Source organism: Megachile rotundata, chromosome 4 (genome assembly GCF_050947335.1).
Source record: "Megachile rotundata isolate GNS110a chromosome 4, iyMegRotu1, whole genome shotgun sequence".
NCBI lineage: Eukaryota > Metazoa > Arthropoda > Insecta > Hymenoptera > Megachilidae > Megachile > Megachile rotundata.
In genome coordinates this window covers 7,866,383-7,889,803 of record NC_134986.1, presented here as the reverse complement: position 1 = coordinate 7,889,803, position 23,421 = coordinate 7,866,383, and the positions used below count along the sequence as shown (strand labels likewise).

The 23,421-nt window shown below is 36.0% G+C and overlaps 1 protein-coding gene and 2 long non-coding RNA genes across 15 annotated transcripts in view; 2 read left to right on the top strand and 1 right to left on the bottom strand.

Annotated features, from left to right (window-relative positions):
• The window catches only part of DIP-lambda (Dpr-interacting protein lambda), a 126,163-nt gene that overhangs the window by 40,237 nt on the left and 62,505 nt on the right, over positions 1 to 23,421 (bottom strand). The gene's annotated exons all lie outside the window — the stretch shown is intronic.
• LOC105661836 (uncharacterized) lies at positions 3,895 to 11,919 on the top strand. 4 transcript variants are annotated; one of them, XR_013037822.1, is made up of 4 exons: positions 3,895 to 4,305; positions 6,130 to 10,332; positions 10,440 to 10,657; positions 10,720 to 11,919. It is a non-coding gene; the product is annotated as an uncharacterized LOC105661836 (long non-coding RNA). The 4 variants fall into 4 exon arrangements; XR_013037824.1 differs by having other exon boundaries at positions 3,903 to 4,305; positions 10,080 to 10,332; XR_013037823.1 differs by having other exon boundaries at positions 3,901 to 10,332; positions 10,429 to 10,657.
• Positions 14,456 to 21,634, top strand: LOC143264295 (uncharacterized). 2 transcript variants are annotated; one of them, XR_013037913.1, is made up of 3 exons: positions 14,477 to 17,903; positions 18,011 to 18,188; positions 18,288 to 21,634. It is a non-coding gene; the product is annotated as an uncharacterized LOC143264295 (long non-coding RNA). The 2 variants fall into 2 exon arrangements; XR_013037912.1 differs by having other exon boundaries at positions 14,456 to 17,903; positions 18,011 to 21,634.

Genomic DNA, 23,421 nt, shown 5'->3' with positions numbered 1-23,421 from the left:
GAAGTTTAGAATTGAATGCGTATTAATCTCTAATTAAGTGCAGTTATTCGTTTACTTCCTATATTCCCTGTTTCTATTCCTCCATTTTCTCCCGCATGTATATTACAAAATGGAGGATACACGTACAAGTTACAAGCAGCCATTTTCGACAAACCAGACAACGAATCCAATTCGCTGTGCATAGAACCACTTGATTTATGATCTTCTGAGTATTCGGTAGATACAATGGTAATCAAAGTTTTAATTAATCTTGATGAACTTGTTCTTTGGTTCTACTTAATTAGTTGGCTCCGTGGTTGTACAAATTATGCTAAATCCAATTATACCTTTCCGGTGTACGTGCAGTACTAATAATATTTATTTATTCATAAATTAATAATAATTAAAATTATTCATTCATAAATTAGTAATAATTAAAATCCATGAAGAATTGTTTAGTTTAATTTAGATTTAAGTGAAATTGTATAAGTTTGGGTTATGTCTGTTGTGAATGTAAAATAACCATTGTTCGTTATGTTGTGAATTGTGTGCGATTGCATTGTCATTGCGAAGGTAGCGATAAGTTTATTTGTAGCGGAGAGCGAAGAAAGAGCGAGCGAGATAAAATTTGTAAATTTTTGAGAAGCGATACCTAGCTGGCGATCTCCTTGCGTGCACGGGGGCGCTTCGGCGAACCTGGGGCCGTTCAAGCCACGGCTAGAGGAGGTGTTGTATGTATCGCCCTGAGGCCGGTATGACCCTGAGAGGGAGAAGACGAACGTCTCCGGAAGTGAGGGACAGTGGACGAAGAACCACTTGGTTGTTCTCCGGGACCTTTAGGCTGGTCTAGGAGTAAAGCCGCTATGGTAGATAAGGGCAGTATTCGGGAAAAGTCAGAAAGGCCCGAGCGCGCTGCGAACATTGCTTGGGCGAGGCCCGAATATTCATTATTAACTTGTCTATTGAAGAAGCTAGAAGCTACCTCGCTCTTGCAAGAAACAGAAATTACATTCAAAAAATCAATTATATTTCCTAACATTGTATTGTTCCACGATAATAATACTTTCGCGTTCAATATACTTTGTAAATTCAATCCATGCACAAAAGAACCAGCACTAAAAAAGAACGTATAAACACCTAGCACATACACAGATTATATTACAATCAAACTACTGCGCTTTGTTTCAGCGGTTGAAGGAAAAAAAAGCCTGCAGAACTTTCCGCGGGAAACTGATAATTGAACGATGCACGATTACGCGTGTGTAGTATTTTATCGAGGCGAGTTGTTAAAAGGTCAGCTTGTTAAGAATTTATATTATCTATTGTTTGTAGGTGTATCGAGAAACTCGGTGTATCGCGAAAAACCGAGAAGTTTAGCATCGGTTGTCCATATATTGTGGAACATGTACACCTCCCTAGGGAATACCACGACGAACGGCGATAAGGACCTATTATTCGGTGGTTCTTCTCGGGGGACTTTTCGGACTTATTGAATTTTGAATGTGGATGCTTGGGAATTGCTGAATGTGGTTCTTTATAAATTTTGGGATTTGGGGATTCGGGGATTCGGGGGTTTTGGGATTTGGGGATTTTGGGGATTCGGGGATTTTGGGAATTGGGAGATTTGGGAATTGGGAGATTTGGGAATTGGGAGATTTGGGAATTGGGAGATTTGGTAATTGGGAGAATTGGAATTTGGAAGATTTGGTAATTGGGAGATCTGGGATTTGGGAGATTTAGGATTTGAGAATTTGGGGATTTGAGAATTTGGGGATTTGAGAATTTGGGGATTTGAGAATTTGGGGATTTGAGAATTTGGGGATTTGAGAATTTGGGGATTTGAGAATTTGGGGATTTGAGAATTTGGGGATTTGAGAATTTGGGGATTTGAGAATTTGAGAATTTGAGAATTTGAGAATTTGAGAATTTGAGGATTCGAGAATTTGGGGATTCGAGAATTTGGGGATTTAGAGATTTGGAAATTTAGGGATTTGGAGATTTGGAGATTTAGAGATTTGAAGATTTGGGAAATTGGAGATTTGAGAATGTAGAGGTTCAGGAAATTGAAAATGTGGAAATTTGGAGACTTGAAACTTTGATAATTTCAGAGTTTCAACTATTTAGAGATTTTAATATTTGGGAATTTCGAAATTTGGTAATTTGGAAATTTCAAAATTTAGGATTTCTTAATTTAGTAACTTAATAACCTAGTAAATTAGTAATCCACTAATTTCGTAATTCGGACATAATAAACTTCGATAACACGTAAATCTGTACATATGTATATACAATCAAAAATTAAAAAATTTGAGAAGTATAGAAATGTTCATAATTGACAGTGTGCACTCATAGAAATTCATCACGTGAAACATTATGAATATTAAAAATCCGCAAATATGAAAATAAAAAAATTGATGAAATAGAAACTTAATATTACGAGAATCCTACATTACTGGAGATCCGAAGGAAAGGAACTTTAGAATCGATTGTTCGTTCGTATTTCAATGAGCCTACCTTCCGCGCAGCCACCAATTTAATATAGAGATTTAATAATAAGATCTAAAGGAGGCATTCGCGAAAGACGAAACGTGGCAGCATAATTCGCGAGTTACCAGCAAATCGACTGGGTGCATAAGCCAGTGCAGTATTCGTGGTGCATGCACGAGTTAACGTAGGTACAGTCAACAGCAAATCTGATTTCTCTACGAAAAATATCGCAAAACCAAGGTTCGAGAGATCCACCACTATAAAAATATAGTACTTTTACACGTTTGATTATATTATGAAGACATACAAGTGTAGGAATTTGGGGATTTTTGTGGACTAAGAAATTTGAAATCTGAAAAGTTAATAATCTAACAATTTTTGGGGAAATCGGGAATTTTAGGAATTAGATTTTGAGCATAAGTATTAGGAATTCCTGAATATTAAAAAAACTAGGGAATTTTGGTTTTAAAGATTTGAAAATTTAGGAATTTGAAGGTTTAAGGATTGTGTTATTTAGGAATTTAATACTCCAGAAATTTAAGAATCTAGGGATTTATGGGTCTAGAAATTTCGGAATCTGGGGATTTTCGTGTTTAAGGAATGGGGAATCTAGGGACTTATGATTTTAGAGATTCGTTAGGTCAAAGATAGGAAGGATTTAGGGATTTAAAGCTTTAGAAAATTAAAAACCTATGATTTGTAAACTTATAGATTTTGTGATCTAAGAATTAATGGAGTCAATTTAATGTTCTAGAGATTCAACAATCTAGGGATTTTTAAGTTTAACAAGTTAGTAACCTAAGGATACCTCTAGAGATTTGGGAACCTAGTGATTTATAATTTCATAGACTTTTTGACCTAAAAATTGATGGAGTAAAGGATTTAATGTTCTGGAGATTCAACAATCTAGGGATTTCGAGGTTTACGGATCTAGTATCTTAGGGATTTATATTTACAGAGATTGTGGAATCTAGTGATTTATAAACTTATAGGTTTGGAGATATAAATATTGAGAGATTTAGAATCTGAAGGCTTCAGATATTTGAGAATTTAGTAATTTGATGAAGTCAAGGATTTAAGGCTCTAGAGACTTGAGAATCTAGGGACATACAAGTCTAGGGACTTAGGAATCCAGGAGTTTGCAGCTGTACATTTAGAAATCTAAAAATTTGCAGATATAAGAATTTTAAGACTGCAGGATCTAAGAATTCTAGAATTTGTAGATGAAGAAAAAAGTACTAGAAATTCAAGAATCTAGGAACACGAGTCATTGTTTAGTGGAATAAAATCGTTCTTCGTGAAATGTTAGTATCCACACACTTACAAATCAAAGAATTTGTGATTTCTTGATATGTGAACGTAAAAATTCGACATTCGTAAATGTGAAACTTCACGAATCGAGTAAGTGTAAAGTTTGCGCGTGTTCCGTTTGATACGTCGGAGGCGTATGTTGCAGTCGAGTGTACGCGAGCTAGAGCGGCAGGAACTCTGTAACCCTGCAGTCGTTTTCTCGACTGGCATCCATAATTACGCTCTTCGGTTGGTAACTGCATTTCTCGCGTTCAAGATAGTCGCGGCCGTTGCGAGCGCACCGGTGCGATATCGCGAGCGCGACGAGCGAAAGGCAAACCGCGGACCTGGCAGGCGCAATCTCGCGACGAGTTTAACCGTTTTCGCGCGCGGTATCGTTGCACTTCCGAAAACGCGCTCGCCCTTCGTTGAACCTGATTCGATTATAACTTCTTAATTATTCGAAAGCGTCGTTACACCGAATAAACCGTGCAACCTGTGTACTCGGCCTCTCGAGCAAGCTATTTGCCCGTTCGTGTTTAATCAGAGGTGAGGTCGAAGAAAACTGTTTGGTTTCGCGTGTGGAGGGTTATATTGTAGCTTCGATGCTAGTACGAGTTGCTTCTGCAAATTTGAACATTTTGAATGCGATGGAAATTTATATTATATGTGTGTGGGTTTGTATTGTGGGTTTTTTAATTTGTTGAACGATTTTCTTATAGGAATATTTATTATTTTGGTTTTTTCGTATTGTGGTATTACAGCGTTCTATTTTATTCTACTGTTCCATTAGTGTACTATATCGTTTTTCTACTGTTTCACTATCCCTGGTATTATGTTACTATACCACTATTGTGAATTTTACTATTTCAGTAAGTTTATTATACACGTATTACTTTTTTATTATATTGCTATATTAATATATCATTGCATCACTATACTACTATATCACTTTGTTACTATATTACTATACTACCATGTTACCATATCACTGTACTACTATACTACTATACTACCATGCCACTATATCACTATACTACACTACTATACTACTATACTACTATACTACTATACCACTATACCACTATACCACTATACCACTATACTACCATATCACTGTACTACTATACCACTATACTACTATGTTGTTATGTTACTAAACCACTATACTATTATTCTATTATGCTACTATGCTACTATATTACTATACTGTTATGCAACTAAACTACTATACTATTATTCTATTATGCTACTATGTTACTATAGTACTATGCTACTATACTACTATACTACTATACTACTATATTACTATGCTGTTGTGCTACTAAACTACTATACTATTATTCTATTATGCTACTATGCTACTATATTACTATACTGTTATGCAACTAAACTACTATACTATTATTCTATTATGCTACTATGTTACTATAGTACTATGCTACTATACTACTATACTACTATACTACTATATTACTATGCTGTTGTGCTACTAAACTACTATACTATAATTCTATTATGCTACTATGCTACTATATTACTATACTGTTATGCAACTAAACTACTATACTATTATTCTATTATGCTACTATGTTACTATAGTACTATGCTACTATACTACTATACTACTATACTACTATATTACTATCCTGTTGTGCTACTAAACTACTATACTATTATTCTATTATGCTACCATGCTACTATATTACTATACTGTTATGTAACTAAACTACTATACTATTATTCTATTATGCTACTATGTTACTATAGTACTATGCTACTATACTACTATACTGCTATATTACTATGTTGTTGTACTACTAAACTACTATACTATTATTCTATTATGCTACTACATTACTATAGTACTATGCTACTATACTACTATATTACAATAGAGAAACATAACCATACTAACATATAAAAATATTATTGTACTATTGTATTACAACACTAAATGCAACATTTAAACATCCAAATCTCTTAAATTTATACTACTAAAGAAATGTTCGTAAATTCGAAATAAATGATAATTGATACTATTGATACTATTCGTATATTCTGAAAATTTTATTCAAATTTATATAAGTTTAATAATATTCAACTTATCTTTTGACTCGACGATCATTTAAAGGACTAAGTACCGAATTTCCTCCTACCACTATGGAAATTTCATGCAAATTACTTTGAAACGTTTTACACGAAACGAACTAATTTCTAAATTCGTAATTCGAAATCTCTAGCATAATCTATTCTTTGCCGGACTCCGGCGGAAACTACGTCACGCGCCGTATGCATATGCGACAACGCGTACCCGCATGTAACGAATTTGCATGTTTTATTAATGAATGGAATTTTCACGATACTCCATAGAAAAACTGCTCGCTCCACGGATTTCAACCGCGGTTAGAACGCATCTCATTTGGAAGTTGGTCACGATCTCTCACCATTCAAATGTACTAGTTGACACTTTCATATCTGGTTACACGAAATAAGCTTTATATTGCTTACGAATTCTTTGGGTTTTATAAGTAATGTGTTCTTCAAAATGTTAGATGTTTTTAGGGAAAGATTCATGATTATTATTACTGCGTTATTGTTACTGCGCAGCGAGAAGTGCGCATGTGTGAATTGTAAATTTTGCAAATTATTTAATTGAACATTTGGAAATTTGAGAGTATCAAAGTTTGGAGATATGGAAGTTCGAAATTATTAGATTTGTAAATTTCCAAATTTCGAAATCTTCGAATTCCACTCTGCAATTTTAAATTTTAAAAATTTGCAAGATCTCAAAATTAGTAATTCTCAAATTCTAGAATTACTAAAATATTAAATTTTTCAATTATAACATTTAACAAATTCCAAATTCTCAAATTCTTAAATCTCTAAACATTTAAATTCCCAAATCTCTAAATCCCCAGATATACACATACCCAAATTTCTAAGTCTCTATCTTCCTACATCTCCAAATTTTTAAGTTCCCAAATTTCCAAATCCTCAACTTTCCAAATTTCAAAATCTCAAATCCCAGATTCCAAAATCCCAAAATTCCAAGGTTCCTAAATCTCTAAATTCCTAGATCCCTAGATCCTTAGATCCCTGTATCCCTAAATCCCTGTATCGCTAAATCCCTGTATCCCTAAATCCCTGTATCCCTAAATCCCTGTATCCCTAAATCCCTGTATCCCTAAATCCCTGTATCCCTAAATCCCTGTATCCCTAAATCCCTGTATCCCTAAATCCCTGTATCCCTAAATCCCTGTGTCCCTAAATCCCTGTGTCCCTAAATCCCTGTATCCCTAAATCCCTGTATCCCTAAATCCCTGTATCCCTAAGTCCCTGTATCCCTAAATCCCTGTATCCCTAAATCCCTGTATCCCTAAATCCCTGTATCCCAAAATCCTTTAATTCCTAAATCCCTAAATCCCAACGTCTCCAAATTCAAAAGTAACCAAACTCCAATCCATCTCTATGCTGCTACTACATTAAAAAGCCTATATTAAAAAAAACTGCATTAATACAAAATTAAAAAATGCATAAGTAATAAACAATATCTAATCCATAACTTATAAAAATAACCAGAAGTTTGAGTTGTCAACACATTTCTATCCAGAGATATGCGTACACTGTCCAGCGTACATCTATTAGAAACTGCAACGTGTGCGTTCGCGTCACGTCTCGACGCCGACAGCTGAAAGTCGAGTCCCCGCCATTTAATAAACTACCAATATTCTCGCCACGTATCGCGAACGAAAATTATTCGATCGTATCGATACTGCTTCGCGGAAACAAATTCGTTCCAGTCGATTTACGCGAGCGTTCAGTTTCCTGAACGGAAAACACGCTTATCTACGACGCATCGTAATCGACCGGCCATGTTTAGGGACGCATTAATTCCGTGACTATCAAAATAGCCGTGTGATTGACCCGAGTAATATGGCTAATTCGCGTGACGGTTCGAATCGTATGAAAATTCAAACGCAGGCTCATCGATGAAACGTAATGAACCGAAGCTGGAAAATGGCGATCGAACAGCACAACGAAGCGCGCTCGGAAACGAACCTTTCATCCTCCATATTATACAGGTATTCGTCGGATAATAAAGAACGAGTGATGCTAAATTGCAGGTGATGAAGCTCCGAAATTACATGTTCAATGGGCAAACGCACACGAATATGTTTTCTCTTGTAATTCGAAAATAAACACATTTTCATTTGGGTTGACACTCGAAGCAAATTTCGTTTATTCATTATTATTTAGTCATTCAGTAACCTTAACCATGACTTATGTATAATACACAGCTATATATGTAAATATACTTAATAGTATAAAAAATATTGTTGCTTTTATTTCTATATTTCAAGTATACGTAAACTTTTGTCCTCCACATATGAACATATTATACATATTTCTTTCTCGTACAAAGAATTTTGCTCCATAAATAAATAAAAAGAATATAAATTTGTTATACATACATTCAAGTTAGTGTTAAATTAATACTGTATTATAAACCGTACTGTAAATTAATAAGTAGCAAATAAATTCTATATATTTAAGACATCTACAAATTAAATTTCGCGCCATAAGTTTAGCGGCAAAATGGCGTCATTAACTTCCCACAGCTCCTATTGTCCGCGACTAATTTTCCGATCGAAAACTAGGAGCGAAGCGATAAAACGAAAACATTCGCGCATTAATACATAAAACATAAGATACTCGGTAATAAAGTTGATCGGTTCCTATTGGTTGGAGAAATCGTTGCGGATACAGTTTTGAGAGGAAGCGTCGCCATATCGGTGGTCGTAGTCGCATCTCAGATTTACGTATGGCCATTTTGCCGTAGGAAAACCATTGGCCGTTTCTGGGATGCCGGTTTCGGGTACCGCGAATCTGTTTGGAAAGAGGTTGCCCAAAGACTATTGCGCGATTCGGAAAAGTCGGAGGATCGCAATAACGATTCGACGAAGCCGCGGTATTATAGAACGGTCTTCTTTCCAAAGTACCAGAAATAAATTTCGTACGGCACGCTCAACATCTTCGGGGAGATCGCGGAAATAAATCGCGAAGTTACGCTTTTCGAGTGTAACGGCCAATAAACGAGTAGGCCGAGACGTAAAAACGGCAAGCGAACACCCTTTGCTTCCCGTAGGATGGCTCGCGTGGAAAACACGATTTTACGCGGGTGGGACCGGCGTTTATTCGGTTAGGAAATAAGAAAAGCGTGGAACAGAAATTCTTAAAGATATTGCGTCGGAAAGAACGCGCCATTTTAAGGACAGAATGCTGAATTTTTAAAATGGCCGTTCTTGGGCAGTTAACGCGACTTGGCGACGCTTCTCAAGTATTTTTCGATCTAATCCTTAAGCTTTATTCTTTTTACTGCTTTCCTTCGATCTGAAAGTTGTCCTTTTCTCGTTTCCACTTCGTTTAAGGTATTGGAATCTGAGATATTCGAGGGTGAAATAAAGGGTGAAGGAGACAAACTGGGAATAAAAGAATAGTACAATTATAGCATGGTTGACTGTGAAAATTATTTGAGTTGATATTACTTTGAATTCTTTGATACATTGATATGGAGTTTTAAATTGAACTGAATTTTATGATTGAACTAGAGTTATGGCTGGACGGGTCTTTGTACGCGTAGGTTTTGAAGGACCTTTGGAGGTAGAGTAAATGTTTGGACATTGGAGTTTGAGGGTGGATATGGAAGTACAGATATCTAGTTTAGTGGTGTAAGGATTTAGGGATGCAAAGATATATATATTTGGAGATATGGGGATTTGGGCAGTCATAGATTTGGAGATTTGGAATTTAGGGATGTGAGAATTCTAGGATTTATGTATATGGAAATTTGGAAATCTAATTTGAGGACGTACGAGTTTAGGGATTTGGAGATCCATGGGTTTGGAGATTTGGAATTTGGGGGCGTGCGAATTTTGAGATGTGTAGATTTATGCATATGGAAATCTAATTTGGGGATGTAGGAACTTAAGGTTTAAGAGATTTATACATTTGGGGAGTCGTGGATTTGGAGGTTTGGAATTTAGGGACGTGAGTGTTTTAGAATTTACAGATCTATGCATATGGAAATTTAGAAATTTGGGAATCTAATTTAGTGGCACTCAGATCTTAGGACTTGCAAACCTACACACTTGACAATCTAGCGATTTGAAGATCTGGATTTGGAGATTTAAAGACTAAGGATGCAAGAATTTTGAGATTTGTAAATTTCTGCATATAGAAATATAGATTGATGATATAGAAATCTAAGAAACTATGAACTTATATATTTGACAATTTAATGATATGAGCATGTGGATTAGGAGATTTGAAGTGTTGGTATTTGGGAGTTTTGTGATCTGAACGTCCACTGATGACAATCCACAAGTTGACGTGAGAAGAGCTTCACCCATGTGTTGAGAAGAGCTACTCTAAATGGTCAGAATAGAAAAATGGATGGCTCAGACGTCTTTTCAGCTGCACTATTGGCTCAAGCAGTCACATACCAATTAGGTCAAAAACAATGGCAGTCGACGACTGTCCTGAGGATCAAAAACTTTCAAAACCGTCTCCTAAGTGAGTGAGACAGTGCTACTTGCGTTCAGCACAAGTTATTATCATTATTACTCTTATTTGCCTGTATGTAACTGGAAGTGTTCATAATGGAGATAGGATTCTTTTAGGATTCTTTTGAGGAGTTTTGTGATCTGGACACCTGATGACAACCCACAAGATGGCTCGTGAAGAGCCTCAGCCAGGTGTTTAGAAGAGTTACGACTCTAATTGATCAAAATACAAAATTGAACTTCATATGTATTGAACTTCACATATGCTTCACACGTATATTGGCTCAAGTCAATATGCTTTGAGTCGATCACGCACCAACTCGTGACATCTGCAGGTATTTAAAAATTCGAACGTTCCTGGATCCAGAAAATGTCTACAGTCAAACCTATATTTCAGGAACCTAACAATCGAGAAACGCGGCAATATGCTAAAAATTGATTCTCTCGCAACCGTAAAAGTTAACGAGGCCATACTCGTTCGTAAGAAGGCAAACGCGTCGTAGAAGAATCCGGAATCCGGTAGAACGGAAATGCATCGATTATCGCCTCCGCTGCGCTGATCTAACCGTATATCGTAGCCCTTTAGTGGAACAGCTTTGCCTTGTTTTGAAGTTTCCTAGTTTCCCCACTTTTTTTTCCTCTTCCCGCTTTTGTCGCTAGCACGGTCTATTGACTCGTCTATCCGTACCACTGTTTTTCTATCCATATAGCTACCGCTCTTTTCCCGTTCTCCTTTTCTCCCTTTTATATCCCACTGTTCGCCAGCTCGACGCCATTTGACACGACGATCGCGAACCATTTGAAAGTAACCAGAGAAAAGAGAAAAGAGGAGCCCCGTCCTTTTCCTGGACCATGTCGCGGTGCGGGTCAGACTCGATAAAAGGGTTGCGAGTTTAATGGACGTCTCGAATGCAGACTGCTCCTAGTAACGCGACTTCGTTTATGCTACCTCGCCCTTGCATCCTCTTTTTTGCATTACGCGTTTTCATCGTATTAACCACTGAGGCATTTTGCTCCAACGACGGATTTTACTCCCCTTTCGATTCTATTCCAATGAAAGGTGCTTTCTTATGGTAACTTGTATCCTCGGTGATTTATCGTTGTTCTCTTATTCGCTGCTATTTACTGATGAACTATGAAACTGTGCAATTAACACTTTAATGGCCGCACGTCTACGCAGTCAAACGAAATAAGTATAACTTTATATGTATAGAATGCCTCACAAGAGTAACTTTTAGAAAGGGCTTTCTGAACATTTTCCTTTGCAAAAATGGGGCTTGAAGCTTTTTGAATTATTAACATTTTAATGGCCGCTACGCAGTCGAACTTTCAGGAGCCGCCAACATTTTTCAAAAATTAATTTCAACAAACTTGATGTAAATTCACGAAACAGTTCAACATGTGCGAACATACTAAATCAAAAAACAACAACTTAATAACAAATTTGATAATGTATAAACAATTTAATTTGTAAAATAGCTTTGGATACGACACATAGAGTCGCCGCTATTTGCTCCATAATTTACGTGGTACACCAGTGTAGTGCAAAATCTAAAATTAAAAACAGGCAATAAAACAATAATTACCTAAGATCAAAGACGTAGAGGTGAAATACGAGGCCAATAGCAATATCCACACTTGTTTACATTCATAATTCATCACACACATGTGTGAGCGGACGCTAACGGTTGGCGCGGTCATCACACACATGTTGTGTGACCGACCACTAAAGTGTTAATGTGAGGCGGGAGTGTTTAATTATACTTAGAATGGGGCCAACCGTGATAGGTGCATACAAAGAATTTTTTAATTTTCATTAATGAAGAAGGAACAAGAAATGAGTATTTCTTTATTGGCTTTTGGAGTGTGAAGGTACATCTGGATGTGATATAGGCTTAATTTGAATGCATATCTTGAGTTTAAAACGTTTTTGTTTTCTGAATTTTGTAATTTTGTAATTTTCAAGTTTTTGTAAGATTTCAAATTTTTAAATTTAAGATACTCAAATCTTGAACTTCTCAAATTCCAATCTTCTCATGTGCCAAACTTTGAAATTCCAAACTTCTCAAATTCTAAGATTTCTAAACTCCAAATTTCCTAAATTTTATACTCTCTAAATTTGTATTTCAAGACCCAAACTCTTCAAATCCCAAACTCCTCAAATTCCAATTTTTCCAAATCCCAACATCCTCAAATCCCAAACTTTCTAAATCCCAGTCTCCTCAAATCCCAAACTCTCCATATCCCTACCTTCTCAAATTCCAAACTCTCAAAATCCCAACCTCCTCAAATCCCAAACTCTCAAAATTCCAATTTCTCCAAATCCCAAACTCCTCAAATCCCAAACTCTCCATATCCCTACCTTCTCAAATTCCAATTTCTCCAAATCCCAACCTCCTCAAATCCCAAACTCTCAAAATTCCAATTTCTCCAAATCCCAAATTCCCAAAATCCCTACCTCCTCAAATTCCAATTTCTCCAAATCCCAACCTCCTCAAATCCCAAACTCTCAAAATTCCAATTTCTCCAAATCCCAAATTCCCAAAATCCCTACCTCCTCAAATTCCAATTTCTCCAAATCCCAACCTCCTCAAATCCCAAACTCTCAAAATCCCAACCTCCTCAAATCCCAAACTCTCCAAATCCCAACCTCCTCAAATCCCAACCTTCTCAAATCCCAAACTCTCAAAATCCCAAACTCTCAAAATCCCAACCTTCTCAAATCCCAACCTCCTCAAATCCCAACCTCCTTAAACCCCAAACTCCCAAATTTTAAACTCCTCAAGCCCCAAAAACTCTCCACATCTCATACTCCTTAAATTCCACCCTCTTCAAATACCAAACTTTCCAAATATTAAGATCTGCAAATTCCAAACTCTTCAATTTCCAAGCTTTCTCAATCACAAACTCCTCAAACCCTACACTTCTTCATTTCCAAACTCTTCAAACTCCAAGATTCCACCTTCATACATCCCAAAATTTCAAGCTCCTCAAATTCCTAAACCATCAAATCTCCAAATACATTTCCAAGTATATCTCCAAATACATCTCCAAGTACATCTCCAAATACATCTCCAAGTACATCTCCAAATTTCAATCTATCCCCAAATTCTCAAATCCCTAAAAATTAACAAGTCATACCTTCTCCACAAGACTTCACAGGTCTTCTCCATTATCACATTTCCTCCAACACAAACTCACATTCAACTCCACAACTCAGCATCCTACAGTAAAAGAATCATGCACCACACGAAAAATCATCGTCTCTAATTAAATATCTGAAGTTATACTCCGTTTTCCACATTTCGTTCAAGAAACCTCCGGCAGAAAGAAAAATCGACATGTATCGCGAAGCACCGGTAAAGTGCAGAAATGCTGTTGAAACGTCGGACATTTATCGCGTTTCGGCATCAAAAATGCCTGGCAAACATATCGACCAGATTCATTTCTAATCGTCACACGTTTGCGAGCACTTTCGTATGAAACTTTAGCGAAGTAAAGTCCACGTGCTCTGGAAACTAGCGAAAGGGCGGCTCGGGGTAAGTTGGCTACGAGGGGCACGGGGGAAGAAAAAGGGGCCGAGCGAATGGCGCCGGCACCGAGGAGAATAGTTGGAAGCTCATTCGAAGCAGAAGCGAAATCCTTCGCGTTTCAGGTTACCGTTGAAGATGTCGAGCACGTACCTTCGTTCCTGATCATTGCCCGGCTCCCTGCCACCCAAGATACACGAGAATGCCGTCGCAAGATGTCACACGGTCGTTCGAAAACTTTCCCGCCAACTTTTCAATACGCAATTCGATTTTTCAATAAGTGCATTTTTTTGACCTTCTCTGCAAAAAACATTGTCTTCTTTTCACATTGCACTATCTGTGACGCGTTTTAAAACTTTTTAAAAAATATTTTTTCATTTGAAGTATCTTACAAATATTTATTTTTTTGAATTTGATTTTGTTATGCAGAATACAGCAAAGAGAATGTGATTAAAATAAAGTTTTTACACATCTACATTTTTCATTTTATTTACATTTTTTTAAGGGGTGCAGAGTATCTTTAATATTGCACGATTTTTATTTAAAAAATTGTTCATATCATGTATGTTTTTCGTATAAACAAACTATGTATATGTACTTATTTTGAATGTTCTGAAATTTAACAAAATAAATTTAAATGCTGAATTATAGTACATAAATATTTTTTACAAAATTGAACTTTAATAATTCATTATATTTATCTGTCTAGTTGTCACCAACATTTTACAGTTTATTTATATTCATTGTTCTGAACAATTCGAACCGAAATTTAATCAAAAAGCTGCGGGTGAACTTGTGACCTGTCCTTGTCTGAAGTACTTATAGGGGTTGAAAACTTGTAAGTCATCATATATGAAAATGGTTATTCCTACGAGAAAAACTTATATGACCTTTCTTGCAGAGAATTTCCTAAGCTATAAATTGTGTAATATCTATTTTTGTCGTACAATCGATATATAACGAGATATCCGAGGAAGTGTTATTTGAAAGAAGATTTGAAAAATCTGGGAGACAATTTTTACTAAATTAAATTGTATGAACTTTTGATTCATTTTACACGGAAATGGTTACTTCTATGAGGAAAACTTATATAACCTTTCTTGCAGAGAATTTTGTAAGCTATAAATTGTGTAATATCTATTTTTGTCGTACAATGGATATATAGCGAGATATTTCAGAAAATGTTGTTTCAAAGATTTGACCAATGTGGGAGACAACTTTTAGTAGGTTACATTAGATGAGCTTCTGCTTCATTTTTCAGGAAAATGGTTACTTCTATGAGAAAAATTTATAGAACCTTTCTTGCAGAGAATTTTGTAAGCTATAAATTTTATAAGAACTATTTTTGTCGTACAATTGATATATAACGAGATATCTGAGAAAATGTCATTTGAAAGATTTGACCAATCTGTGAGGCAATTTTTAATAAATTCTTCATAAACTTCGGTTCATCAATTCTCGAAAATGATTACGTCTATGAAAAGAACTCATAGAACCTTTTTTGTAGAGAATTTCCTAAGCTATAAATGTTGTAATAACTATTTTTGACGTACAACCAATATATGGCAAGATATTTACGATTAACTGCTATCACTTATAAAATTTGTACTAAAAGTCAATGAAGATTTTTGACACGTCAAATTTTTACACAAAGTAGAGGTTCGTACAAAAATAAAGCTCGCCCAGAGTTATTCCACAAAAAAGTCCTAGTTTCCCTGCACTATAAACGTTTTGAGGGGAGTTTGACGGGCCATTTACGTTCGTATAGATTATGTGACGATGTCAAAATTGATACCAAAATTATTCGTGGAATTGATCGGACGCTTCGGTGAGTTGAAACGCCGATGTAACCGGAACGAGACATAGCCACGATCGGTTACGCATAAACGATACCGTTTCGATTCGATTTGATGCGATTCAATTCGACCCAACCTGATCGATCTTGACGAGGAGGGTGACACAAACGATGCGGAATGGGAGATTACTACCTATTTATTTCTTTATTGATTACAGCAAAACGTCATAAAAGCGGTAGAAATTAATCGGTAATTAGAATGAAGTATAATTAGAGTAGTTATACAGGGTGTTTCAGAATTGGAGGAATAAAAAGATTAATAAATATTAAACGAGTAAATACAATTAACCCTCTGCACTTCAAAGCAGTTTTATTAGGGGGACCAAACAACAAACAAATGTTTGCTTTTATTATAACAAACAATTTGCTACATCTACAGTGTAAACATATTTATTACAGGCACTTAAAAAATTCTTAAATTCAAATTTCTCAAAAGTGAAACACCATACATGAAAACGTGATTCTGCATCTTCCACCTATTTTTTCATGTACATTCGTTTCTGGTTGTACCAAATCGGAAACGTCCCGTACAAAGTATTGATCTCTATTATTACCTCTGCTTTGCGAATATTAATATTGTTAATTCATTCACTCCACAGCTTATCTCCGCATTACTGTGCAATTATTTAGTTTCCTCTTCAATGTAACATTATGGGACATATTCGCAAATAAAGTTAAAACTAGTTCAGAGAGTAAAAGTACTATATCTACATCTAAATGATACATCCGGTGCTACATCTCCATCATTTGACACAATGCCCAGCAACGTGGAAATTTGTGATTTTTTATCGTAGTAAAAACTGTACATAGTACGGGTACGAATTTCAAGGATGCCACAGGATTTTGTGTGAATTTTAGTCCTGGAATGAACAAAACTTGTGGGACAAGTCTTTAAATGTGGAGGAATTTTATTTGACTGCATCGAGTCAAATGAAAATTGAAGGCAAATGCAATCAAGGCAAATAAAAATGAAAAGAACGCAGAATAGGAGCAAGCAAAGGAAAATTGTGGAGAATGAGGAAGCACCAAGAAATATTTAGAACGAAGTGCAGCAATGTGGGATAGTTTGAGGCTTTTTATTGTAGCCTCCGCAAATTGCAGCTGTGAGTCTCAGGGACGTCGCAGGACTTCGGGTGAACAGGGACGTCGCTGCTTGAATAAAGTCAGGCTTGAAATGAACAAAGAAAATTTGTGGAACAAATCCTCAAATGTGGAGGAATTTTATTTGAAGGTATCTAGTTCACTGTGGAAACAAAAACCAGAAGACTGTGAGAAGGAGAATTGTGGAGAATGAAGAAGTAGAGAAAATATTTGGAACAAAGTGTAACAGTGTGGAAAAATTTGAGGTTCTTTACCATAGTCTCCATAAACAGTAGCTGCGAATTTCAGGAACGTCGCAGGACTTCGGGTGAACAAATTTATACCCGCAACAGAGAAAATTTGTGGGGCAACTTTCCAAATGTGTAGGAATTTGATTCTATCTAGTTTACTGTGGCAACAAAGACCAGAAGACCGAAAGGCGAAGGAAAATGGTGGAGTCGGTAAGTATCAGGGAAGAACGAAGTACCAAGAAGCGTGTGAAGTACGCAGAAGTATGAAGAAGTGTGTGAAGTACGCAGAAGTATGAAGAAGTGCAAAGCGTGTAAGTGAAGTGTATAAGAGCGAAGGTGAAAAGGTAAAATAAATGTTGCCGAGTGTAATTAGAATTTCCCTAATGCACGCGATACGTCAAAATCCGACCGTGAATATACGAGCCACCGCAACGTACACGGTCATAAATTCATGCGTTGGCAGGCAGTGAACTGGCGCGGACGGTGGTTCGTCGATGATCGAGTGGAAACGAGACGGACGGACGTACGGACGGACACGGACAGCCAGATAGACAGAGAGCAATAGATAGATAGATAGGTAGATAGATAGACGGATAGAGAGGAGGCGGCGAGTCAAGTAGCCAGGGAGTCGAAGAGAGACGGGCAGACGGGATCAATTGGACCAAAGAGGAAGAGGGTGTGGGCCGTGTTTGAACGCGGATGGACGAACACGGATACAGAGAACGAGATCTATATATTATATAGAATGCCGCAGGACATAGAGAGGCTGACGTATAGGCACTCGAGAAGGAGGAGAAGCGTCGCGTATAACCGAGAAGCAGGAACGAGCGGTTGCGTACACGCGCGCGGACCACGTAAACCGAGCGTAAGTAGACCCGTGTACACGACGGTGTCGAGGTTACCGAACCGACCCGCCATACTCGAATATATGCATATTCAGGACTCGTTATGTAGCCGGTGATACGGGTGCAGGTAGGTCCGTGTGACGCGGTGGACCACGCCGGAGATACCGGGGGATAGCCGGTGACGGACTGCCGGACATCCGACCTGTTACCCCCTCGAGCGTCCTCCACGCAGCTCCGCTTCGCATCGCCTCGCGTACACACGACGCTCTAACCTACGCTTCCTTTGGATAAGGACATATGCATACGTAAAACCCACAATTTTCGCGTTGCTAAACTTTCATAAACTTTCCTTAATTTGCAAATGTACGTGCTACTGAATTTCTAAATGTACACTTTTGTTCTAGGTTACTTGATTTGTGGGTGTAGGACTACTTGGAAATGTTGTTAGACCCTTAAATCTCTTGATCGCGTGGATGTTCAAATCTCTGTATTTCTAAATCTTCAATTTGTAAATCTATGGAAACATAAATATTTATATGGAGAAGTCCATGAATCTTCAAATATCTGAATTCAATGATCTCTTAATGTTGTAATATTTTGGTTAAATAATCTTTAGATCTTCTGATACCCAGATGCGAACAACAGAGGTTTTGTAGATATTTGAATATCTAAATACTTAACTTCAAAATTACTATGTTATAAGTCTCCAAATCTCTGGATCCTTAAATTCCTAGATTTCTAAGTCCCTAGATTCTTAGATTTCTAAATACCAAAATTCTTAGGTGCCCAAGTCTTTAGATCCCAAAATACCTGATTTACAAATCGTCAGATGTTTAAATCTCAAATTCCCTAGATCTCCACATTCGCAAATTCATATATCTTCAAATCTTTAGAATTCTAAATATCTAGATCTACAAATCTCTAGATTTTCAAATGTATAGATCTCTAAATCCCAATATCCCTAGAAATTCAAATATTATATATAAAAATTCCTAGATACCCAATTGCCAAATTTCAAAATCCCCAATTTTCCAAATTCTCAAATTCCAAAATTCCTAAATTCCCAAATTTCTGGATCTAAAAACCCCTAGATCTTCAAAAAAATAGGTCTCCAAATCCCAAGATCCCTAGAAACCCAAATCTTAAACCCCAAAAATCCCTAGATTTCCAATGGCCAAATTCCCAAATTTCAAATTCTACAATTTTCTAAATTCTCAAATTTAAAAATCTCAACTCCCAAGTTTTCAAATTCCAAAATTCCTAGATTCCCAAATTTCTGGATCTAAAAATCCATAGATCTCCAATAGAATATGTCTCTAAAACCTAAGATCCTTAGAAATCCAAATCTTAAATATAAAAATCCCTAGATTCCCAATGTCCAAATTCACAAATTTCAAAAACCCCAATTTTTCAAATTCTAAAAATCCCTAGATCTCCAAAAGAATAGGTCCCTGAATCCCAAGGTCCCTAGACTCCCAAATGTTAAATATAAAATTCTCTAGATTTCCAATTCGCAAATTCCAAAATTTCAAAATTTCAAAATTTCAAAATTTCAAAATTTCAAAATTTCAAAATTTCAAAATTCCAAAATTCCAAAATTCCAAAATTCCAAAATTCCAAAATTCAAAAATCCCAAAATCACAAAATTCCAAAATGCCAAAATCTCTAAATCCCTAAGTCCCAAACTCCCAAAATCCCTAAATCCCTAAATCCCTAAATCCCTAAATCCATAAATCCTTAAATTCCTAAATCCCTAAATCCCTAAATCCCTAAATCCCTAAATCCCTAAATCCCTAAATCCCTAAATCCCTAAATCCCTAAATCCCTAAATCCCTAAATCCCTAAATCCCTAAATCCCTAAATCCCTAAATCCCTAAATCCCTAAATCCCTAAATCCCAAAATCCCTAAATCCCTAAATCCGTAAATCCATGTCCCTATATCCTCAAATCCCTAAATCCCTAAATCCTAAAATCCTCAAATCTCCAAAAGTGACCAATTAAGCGTCCACCCCACGAGGGTAAATGTTTCCTAGGTAAACATACAACGTTCACCTAAATAAGCTGTTCGACAGTAACGTTTCGCACCGTTCTTAGCGATATTTTCCGCTCGAAACATCAATCGCGATTCGGTCTTAAATTCGGTCTATTTTTATTCGTTCGACGTTAACGTTGAAAATTTCATTTGAACGGAAAAAATTCACGTTACAAGAGCGCGACAAAAACGCTACACGGATTCCAGCGTACCTCGTTAAACTTTCAGCGGCGAGTGAACTCGGTAACCGGGCGCAGAGATGCCAGGAATTCCATTATAAAAAGCGGCCAGTATGTGCGCGTTTGAATGTACTTCGACTTACTACGATTTTTCGCGTGTTCTCCCTGTGCATTCCTTTCAAAGCACGCTTTGCGAACGATTTCATCGGTACATGGAATAGAGAAGTCTTTTAGCGCCTTCGACTAATCGCCATTCTACCAACGCGCTCGAGTAAAACTGATCGTTTGCTCCGTATAAACATCGATTTGCTGCCCGATAAATTCGTACCTTCCCGTTTTTTCAACGACACTTCGGCTTAGCCGTTAGGATCAACACACAAATATTTTACATATTAATTTTGGATATCTTATTCGTGTGCAACAAGCATGTTAAGTATTTTGCGGAATATAAAGGAATTTATTTTGAAAGTGGCCTAAGTTTACTTATCAGGTATTTATTGTATTGTGGTAACTTGTATTTAGTGCTGTCATAGAAAATATTTTGCGGTTAAGTATATTTGCAGTATATTTGTTTACATTTTGGATGCATCAATTTTTAGAGTTAATTTGATAGTTGAATTGACTGAAAGTGGTCTAAGTTTATTATCGATAACGTCAGAAACTGCGATTTTCAAATGTCTGAAGGTAGCGATGGTAATTACAATGAATTTCACTGAAACGCAAACTTTTACATATTTCAATTTAAACATAAATTACGTCACTTTCTAAATAAACGGCTCAAGCAAAGTCTGTACATTTTGTTTTACAGAAAGAAATGGCGGTGGATGTAGGATTTGACACTTGGTTTATGATATCGTGTCATAGTAGTCACGTTACGGTTCAAATATGACAAACGTGAATAATATATGCGCCAGAATTGCGTTTTAACCTCCTAAGGCTGAATTCTTAAGAAAAATAAATAGATGATAATATGTAAACTATCTCTAAAGTTAACATGTTGATAAAAATGTAATAATTTCTGTAATTTTAAATGAACGCCGCCATTTTGACGATTTCCGTAAGTTTAGTGTTCTGTAGGTACAAGTATAAATGAAATGAAAAGAAATTTGTTGAGTTGAAAGTTAATAAAATATCTCTTTGTGATGTAAGCATAATAAAAATTAGCAGAGAAGTAAAAATTAATAGAAACTTTTAGAAAAAAATTAAAATATATACTTATAATAAAAGAAAATAGAAATGGAATGTAAACATTCAAAAGTGATAAATTTTTATTTTCCGTTTTCCTACTATAATTAGTAGAATTGAATATTCTACTCTTTTTCTGTAGTAGAAAAACAAAAAATAAAATTTGACAAAAAAAAATAAAAAAGTGATGGGTTTGAACTAGCGATGAGTTTGAACAGACAACTAGAATGTAAGAAGAATACGCTTTATTTAATTACACGTTCAAAATGTATGCCGCCATCATCACATAATATTCCAGTCTTTTACTTCACATTTCCACTTCTGTAAATCGAGTAATATATTAATAAAAATATCATGTAATACGCGTTTTGAATTCATCTCGACGTCCTCTAAAGCTATGAATTAAAAAAATATATGTTCCCATTTGAAAAACCCAAGGTGATCTTGACTTTGCCAAGAGAACTGTTTTCAAAATTTACTTTACTAGTAATCTGTGCACTTCATACCCAGCAAATATTGTTCTAAACTTTTTTTCGTAAGGTCGCTGCAAGTGGGAGAAAAACCGTGAGTAGCGTTACACCCTATATACTAAGGTTGAAGACGTGTTTTCGGAAACGTTGTGTCCAATAACGAGCCTATTCTGACGGTGTCGCGAGTCAAAACGGTTAAGTTGATCAAAGATCCTGCTTTTCCGTCGTTCGCTAATTCGATAAAAGGAGCCTGAGACGGGGTTAAATCAGTTTAGGCAGCGACGTAACTTGAAAATCACGTTGCTGTAGAAGCGGATGCCCATCGGGGCGTGGTAAAATCGAATAAAGCGAATATTTTTCGAAACTCGCGCGTTCGCGTATTTCAATCGGTGCCAGATTTCTTTTCGGCGTAGCTTCCGTAAATGCGGGCTCTCGCGTAATTTTTCGCGGGCCGCATACGTGCAGAAACGGATACAGAGATTTCGTTTGAAAAGATAGCAAAGGCGGCTTTGGTGGCAGCCGTCGGTATAAATAGCGAACTAAACTGATACGGAAATTGAGATTCGCGAACTATGCAACCGCGACTGAGGCATTGATTGCGCCGTGCCGCGTTCCTGCTTCGTTGTTAATGTTTCAGCGAATAAAGTTAACCAATAAAGCATCGAATCGTACCAGGTTCGCAAAATCGAAGGTATTTGCCAATTGCGCGTTTCGTTAAAATTAATACCGGCCAAACGTGCCTCTACATTTTCGCGCATCGCCGAAATTGCTGAGCGTTCTTTCTGTTTCTTTTGATCCCGACAATTTCATTTGCCGTTCTATCGATCGGTTTCGGCTCGTTCTTCTTCTTCGTTTAATTTTATATGTCTTCAATCCTGGACTTTTCGAATGCCGTACAACCTGTTTGCGGTTCAATTTCAATTGGAACGTTTTGGAAATTTTATGGACTGGGAGTTTGGTTTTATTGTGGTCAGGAGTTTTAAAGTTAGAGACTTTAGATGGCGAGGTATTGGAATTTTGGGAGAGGGAGAAATTTAGGAATTTTGGAAACGATGGATTTGAAACTTTGAGCATTTGTAAATTTAGTATTATGAAAATTTTATCTTTCTACATTTAAGAAGATTTTGCATTTAAAAATTTATAAATTTGCAATTATATAAGAACAATATTTGACAATTTATAAATTTACTATGAGAGAAGTTACAACATTTGAAAATTAGTAAATCTATAATTTCATAAATTACAATATTTGAAAATGTATAAATCTACAGTTTCAGAAGATACAATATTTGAAAATTAGTAAATTTATAATTTTATAAATTACAATATTTGAAAATGTATAAATCTGCAGTTTCAGAAGTTACAATATTTGAAAATTAGTAGATCTATAATTTTATAAATTACAATATTTGAAAATGTATAAATCTACAGTTTCAGAAGATACAATATTTGAAAATTAGTAAATTTATAATTTTATAAATTACAATATTTGAAAATGTATAAATCTACAGTTTCAGAAGTTACAATATTTGAAAATTAGTAGATCTATAATTTTATAAATTACAATATTTGAAAATGTATAAATCTACAGTTTCAGAAGTTACAATATTTGAAAATTAGTAAATCTACAATTTCAGAAGTTACAATATTTGAAAATTAGTAAATCCAGAAT